This window comes from Coturnix japonica, chromosome 15 (assembly GCF_054131305.1).
Source record: "Coturnix japonica strain WE chromosome 15, WE-NBRP24, whole genome shotgun sequence".
NCBI lineage: Eukaryota > Metazoa > Chordata > Aves > Galliformes > Phasianidae > Coturnix > Coturnix japonica.
Genome location: NC_140677.1, coordinates 16,652,636 through 16,659,411, shown reverse-complemented (window position 1 = coordinate 16,659,411; position 6,776 = coordinate 16,652,636).

Genomic DNA, 6,776 nt, shown 5'->3' with positions numbered 1-6,776 from the left:
TATAGTTCTATGATATCAGAGCACTAAAGAGCATCATGTTGCATTTTTGTAGGGGAAGGCTGGTTCCTGCAGCAGGCTGTGAAGGAAGCTGCCCCTCTGTGAGCACTGCTGGCTGAGCTGCAGGATGCAGCCACCTTTTGTCAGAGCAAGCACTTGTTAGAGCTCTGAGCTCTTCTTCTGAGAGGTGGACTCTTGGTCTAATCCAGTTGGGCAAGTGTTAAATTCCTATATTTATAGCAAAACCAATAACAAACATGCTTGTATTTCTCTGGGCTTGCACTGCATAGTGGTTACACGTCAGGATAATCACATGGTGTTGCTGACCTTCTCATAAAGACAAGAATGAAGAAAAATTGTTCTTCCTCCCAAGGGGCGGGATTTGTCAGACCCGCATCTGAGGGAATGTGCTGCTGTAGTACAACGTGTTCTTCACTGCTTTGCACACATTGGCCCAGGCTCCTTTTGGTACAGAAGCTCTGCGAAGCTCTTTGGATGTGGTAGCTGCGAGAACCTCAGATACTCCCAGAGCCCTCACTAAAGCACTGACTGTGTCTGTGAGCATAAGGCTGTGCTGATGCCAGCAATCTGCTGTGCACGTCAGCTCTCTGCAGCCGTGCAGCTGCTCCCCTGAGCCTCAGAAAGGCTGATGCTTTACATAATCGCTATCAAAATGCATTTAATTTTCTGGCATCTCAGTAGGTCTTTGGAACTGTATTGAAACGGCAATTTGTTTCTGAAGTGATGCTTTCAGAGAAGCCTTGTTTTCCTACAGGACCTTGATGAGTGTGGTTCAGGTGTGTATTTCTGGAGAGTGACCTGGTACAAAGTGCCTACCCAGACCTTGCTGGCTTTCTGAGCTGGGGACAGGCAAAGCTCGGTGTGTGGCAGAGCCCTGCAGATGGTGCTGTGTTCCCAGCCTGCTGTGTCTGTGGGGAGCAGGTTTCCTGTGTGCTCTCAGTGTGGCAGAGTGCAGCCCCCCACCCCACAGTGGACTCAGTGGATATGGCTGCAAAGTGGGGCTTTAACTCCATTCCCGTGCTGAGGTACAGGCCTAGTGTAGGGAGGCTGGGAGGGGTCCTTGTGGCTGTGATACAGAAGTTGTAGCTGTGCTGGTTATGGGAGGCCTGAATCTCCCTCAGGGCTGCACTGATCCATAGCTTTTGATAGTCTGTTTTTGCTCTGGTGTAACTTCCAAGTATACATCCTGAATTACAACTGCCACCCCTGCTTTTGTGTTCCATTCAGAGTGTGGGGTGAAAGGGTCTTCCTAAGAGCCTCAGAGAGTCTAAGACATATGCAGCAGGGATGAGACCCCTTTCCAGGTGCAGAGCTGGCAAAATGCAGAGGGACTCAGCAAAGGTGGCACAGGAATCCTCTGGGGAGCCAGGTGACTGAATGTGTGCAGGGTACTGGCCAGCACCCAGTTCTGTGATGCAGGGTCATAGAGTACAATGGACTGGATGAGAGTTCATCAGTCATCTAGCATAATTTCCCTGTCCAAGTAAGGATCAGCTTGGCTTACATCATTCACGTTTACCTAACTTGACCTATAAGGCTTCTGATGATGACTGGGATTTTTGCACACAGTCTGTTCTGATGCTTCTCTGTGCTTACAGCAGGAAAGTACCTTAGTACCTAGTTGTCCTTGCTTTCATAGAAGCTGGGTGCTATTCCTGTCCTGAGGTGTAGAATTTGCTCTTTCCTCACAGCAGCTTCCCTGTATTAGCCTGTTCCCTTACAGTCCTTATTTCTGAGGAAAGACCAACATAATGTTTCTGTGGATCACTTTCACACCCTTCTTTCCCTGCTGGAAATGGAGGCAGAGCATGCTGAAGGATAGTGTGCTTCAAACATGGTGCAGGGAGGTGTTTGTGCTTGTGGTGATTGAAATAACAGAGCTGCTACAGCTTCTGTTATTGTGGGGAGAAGTTATTTCCCAAGCAGTGGAGACCAGGCCAAAACTTGCATTAATGTTTTGTTTGTCTGGGCAAGTTTTCAAAAGCTGTATTTAAAGTTTTAGTTTAGAAACTTGTTTTCTTCTGCTCAGGGTTGCATCCAGAGGGACAAACACCCAGCGGGAGAAGTCTTCTCTCTCACAATTGAGATGATGATGAGATTCCAAGAGAGACTTTATCAAGTTCTTTCAGCCAATTGCCTTTTTCATGGATGTTTTGATGTGCTTTTAGTGAAGCGTGTGGGCTTTCAGATGTTCCCCTTCCCTGTGGAGGGTCACCTCACAGCTTTTCTCTGCTGCTTTTGCCTGGCAGCTGCTTGCAAGGCTCAGCATGATTTGTACAGTGCCTGGTGAGTACAGCGAGTTATTTAGATAGCACTATCCCTTTGCACCGGGTTTGTAGCCAAATCGCACTTGTCATTCAGTTGCTGAGGTTTGGGACAGGTTGCATAAGCTACTGTAACATCAGGGATGTTCAAACAGCATGCAGTAGTTACAGAATCAGGCCTGTAACCAGCTCTCTCTTGCCTTGCAGTTGCCTCTTTGAGCCAGTTAGGCTTAGGATGACAAGCCCAGGGTTCAGATCCTGTACCTAACTTGTTCCCAGCATTTGCATTGAAGACTGAAGAGCTTCTGTAATTGTGCCTGTGAGCAGGAGGTGGTGCCTTGCAGGATGCTGATCTGTGTGGTCTTTGCCCCTTGCCTTTTTGGTCTCACCCATTACCATGGTGGACAAGCCTTCTGAAGGCAGAGTAAATGTATAAGCAGTTTGCCAGATTGTCTGTTCACTTGGGTTTGGGTTTTTGATCCCTTCTGGAGACAGTATGTATGGGTAGTGTCAGACTTCAGGTAGAAATAAGGGAGAAGAATGGAGCAGGCTGAGGAGCATGCTTGAAGTGAGTGGTGAGATCACACTGACCTGTGTGCTCCATGCACACTGCTCCAGGACTGGACCTGTGCTCAGAGCTTTGCGCAAAATGGTGTGTGCAAATGTACTGGAACACTTGCAAAATCAGCTGTATTTAAGGGATTGTCTCTTTGACTGAACTGCTTTAAACTGTTTTCTCTCATACCTGAAGAAAGAGAAATCCACGTGCTGGAGAATTTCAGTGTGGGGACATAAGAGAGTTCTGCCTCAGAATATTTATGAGGCCCTCATATAGTGGATGTGATGTAGTCGGTTACTGTAGAAAGCTCTGACTGTCCTGTGGTACTCACCTCAATCATACCCAGGCAGAGAATGAGCCAACAGCACTGTGCTGCAGTAAGATAAGTCAGGTTTGTTTTGCTTATTTTCAGTGATGCTCGTGCAAAACCAAAGGATGTGGGAGTAAGTCAAAGTACCACTGCTAGATTTTCCACAAGTGCATCTCTGAGCACGGTGAGAGCATGACCCAGGCAAACCAACCGACAACAGAGTGCTGAGAAAGTTAGGTCTGCATCCTGTTCACAGCAGCCAGTGGTGCTTTTGCAGTACAGGAGGATGAAATACATCGTTGCTGCAGTACTGCCACATGTTGTGGTCTCCATGGTTTGCCTACTGTACATGGTTCACATCAGAACTGTAGTGTTAAATAGCAGCTCCCTACCTCTAAAGGTCTTTGGCTTCATCTTTTTCTTTTACAGTTTTTCATTTTTCAGTAAATTTGAAAAGTCACTTTTCTTTGTCTTGCATGCTCATACAATCTCATTGAGAATGGGCATCAACAAGAAACTACTTTCGGTTGCAGTGCTATGACCATAAGCGTGGCTACACGAGCAGAGTTACAGCAGGGTGTAAAGCCTTTGAACAAGCATGCAAACAAACCGATGCCTGGGGAGGAAAGTACCTCATCCCTATTAAGTACCTGATCTGGTTTCAGCTTGTTGAAGTAGTCTCAGCCTTCATTCTTTCTTCTGTGACAGCTGAAGTATTTGGAGATCATCCTGCCCATGGCTCGGGGCATCAGGAAACGGGTTCTCATCTCCCAGGCTGGAGCTGCAGCATGGCAAAGAATCTGCAGTATGGCAAAGAAGAGTCAGCCTTCCAAACATCCAGGGCCAATGCAGATGGTATAGGGAAAGAGCTCAGCTGTTCTTAATGATGCTTCTGTCAACCTCACTGGACTTGTTTCTCACTTCACTGAGTGAAGCAGTTCACTTGAGAGTTGGAAGCAGCTATTGCTATTCCCTTCTCTTTGCATGAAGAAAAGATGGAAGAGCACAGCCTGAGAAGTGTTTGATTTGAGGAGCCTCAACCTTGAGATGTAGCATGAGGGCAATTTTCAGTGTGTGCTACAGCATAGGCAGTGTGGGGCACAGTGTGCTATCGAGCACCTGCTGCAGTGGAGTCCTGGAGTCCTGAACCTAGCAGCCTGAGCTGCTACAAAAGCAGCCTTGCCCAGCAGAGTGCCTTCTGATTGCAAAATCCTCACTGTTGGTCTGAAATACACATAAGTTTGTGTTGGGCTTTGATGATCCAGCTGTAAATCCAGAGTAGGCAGCTGAAGTCTGATCTCAGTGAAGTTGCCCTGCATGTTCCAGCTGGGCTGAAGTTGGCCCACCTGGTGCTATGCAGTATTTGTGTTCCATGAAACAAGGGTCCCCTCATCAATCTGAGCCTTTCCAGGGACTTGAGGTTGTTAAGCTGGTAAGACTTTTCTTTTCCACCGCCACTCATTGAGGATGACCTTCTCACCACCCCTTTTGACTTTGAGCCTGTTGCTTCTCTCAAGTCCTCCTCTAATCCTTTGCAAGCCAAGCACAGCGTGTTTGTATTGCTATAGTGCTTAAAAGCTGTTCTCACAGGTTGTTCCATCTCTCTCTCTAAGCTTTCAGTACTTATTTCTCCTGCCAGGGTCTTGTATAACTCACCCTATGCCAACGCTGTTGGCTTTCATGGGTAGATTTCCTTATGCTAGATAATTTAGAATAAGCTTGTGACAGAAAAATCCCACTCTAAAATGCACTTTACTCCTGCACCGCTTTACATCTGGTTTTGTGGCTGATGGGCTTTGCTAGGGTGAAAGTCATGCTGTTAGCCTGTGTTGTGTTTGCAGATTAAGGCTATCCTGCACTCAAACAAGACTTTTTAATGCGTATGGGCAGGGGGCACTCAGGCTGCAAGCAGTTTTTGTACTTCAGCTTCCAGGTCAGTGAGTTTTTTTGTCTCATTAGTGTCAGCAGACAGTGGCCCTTTGTTCAGCGTTGTAACCTTTTCCGCCTTGATGACACTCACACATATGTGATGCAGATCCTGAATTGTGCAATAAACTCCATGGATAAGTTCCATAAGCCCAGCAAAGACATCATCTGTCTTACTTCAAGGATCAACTGCGTGCCTTATTGACCAGCATTGAAGCCAAGGTTGTGGAGGCAGTGAATTATTCATTTATTTTGGCTTCTCCATCCATCATGGCCCATGTGGGAAAGGAAAGTGGCGTAAATAGTGAGTGAAGTGTTTGTCTTTGAATAGGTTGCCTTTGCCACATCTAAAATATCAGGATAAATATATTAGTTAAGTATTATTTAATTTAGCAACTAAATAACATTGTTTCTCAGAAGGGCCGGGATGAGGAGGCCAGGATTGGTCATGAGCATGAATGGGCCGGAGTCATGGGCACCCAAATGTAGAGATGAACACTGTTCACCTCTGTTTAGAGATGATCTGGCTGTTGCTGGGACCCTGGTGGCACAGTAAATGCTTGCAGCCCCAGTCTGCGACAGCTGGTGCATGATAGCAACTGCTCATCCCATGCAGAGTCTAGAAGGTATCTCAGTGGTGAAGAAACTCATGTGGGCACCTCAAGCATCCCAGTGTTGTCCTACACAGGAGAGTGATGCTTCCCTCAGGAGCTGACCTGCTGCTTTTGTGGCTGAAGAGGCCCTTTTTCTGTGCGCTGCTGACCCAGCAGTGCTTTACTCCTCCACCAAAGCTACACTCAGTGCCCTGGTGCACTCGCATCTCTCTGTGCCTGCCCTCCTGCAGTCCTGCTGTTCGTGCTGTGGGTCCTTGCAGAATTCCCTCCATCCTGATCCTTTTTGTCCCTAACAAAAAAGCCTTGCTCAGGCTTCTCAAATTAATATGCATCACTGGTAACTCAGGACTGCTATTTTCTGGGAAGTTCTGTCACTCTACGGCTTGTTTGTTCTTTTCTTTTCCCCTATTCTTTAATCAGAATTAAGTAGTTCGTTTTTCAGCTTTCCCATGAGGATGCTGTGTCCCAGATTTGGATTTCAGAAGTGCTTTGCTCTGTGGTTTCTGAATTGTCATTTGGAATTATATCCATTTTAAGTTGTTATGCAACTTACTGCTGATTTGGTAAGTATACGCTGATAGTCATAGTAAGTGTATTGTGTAGGAAAACATGCTTTTAATTGATAAGATCAGCTGCTACTTAGTATGGATTGAAACATCTTATTGTATTCCCTAGAACAGGAAGTCCATTGTTTGCAATGTAATGAAAGCTTGACGGTGCCATTGTAACACCCAGGAATGGCTTCATCTAAGAAATCAGGTAACGTTTTGTTCTGTAGTATGATGCAATTCATCTGATCATCTGAAAGAAGATGAAATATTTCACAGCTGCTGTCATGTCAGGGCAAGGCAATAAATGATATTCGTGGTATAAAAACCTCTAGGATAAAATATGTGCAATTTGCAAGTTCTGAAATAGAGCTGCTAAGCTGCCAGAAGCAAAGCTGTTCCAAGTAGCTTTGGCAGGAACGTTTGTATCAGAATCAATGCTCTTCATCAAATCAAACAAAGGTCTTAAAAGCAGTTTTCCCATCAGAACACTTTGGTGGTGCTTGGTTGTCTGTCTATCCCTGTGAAGGTAGTGAG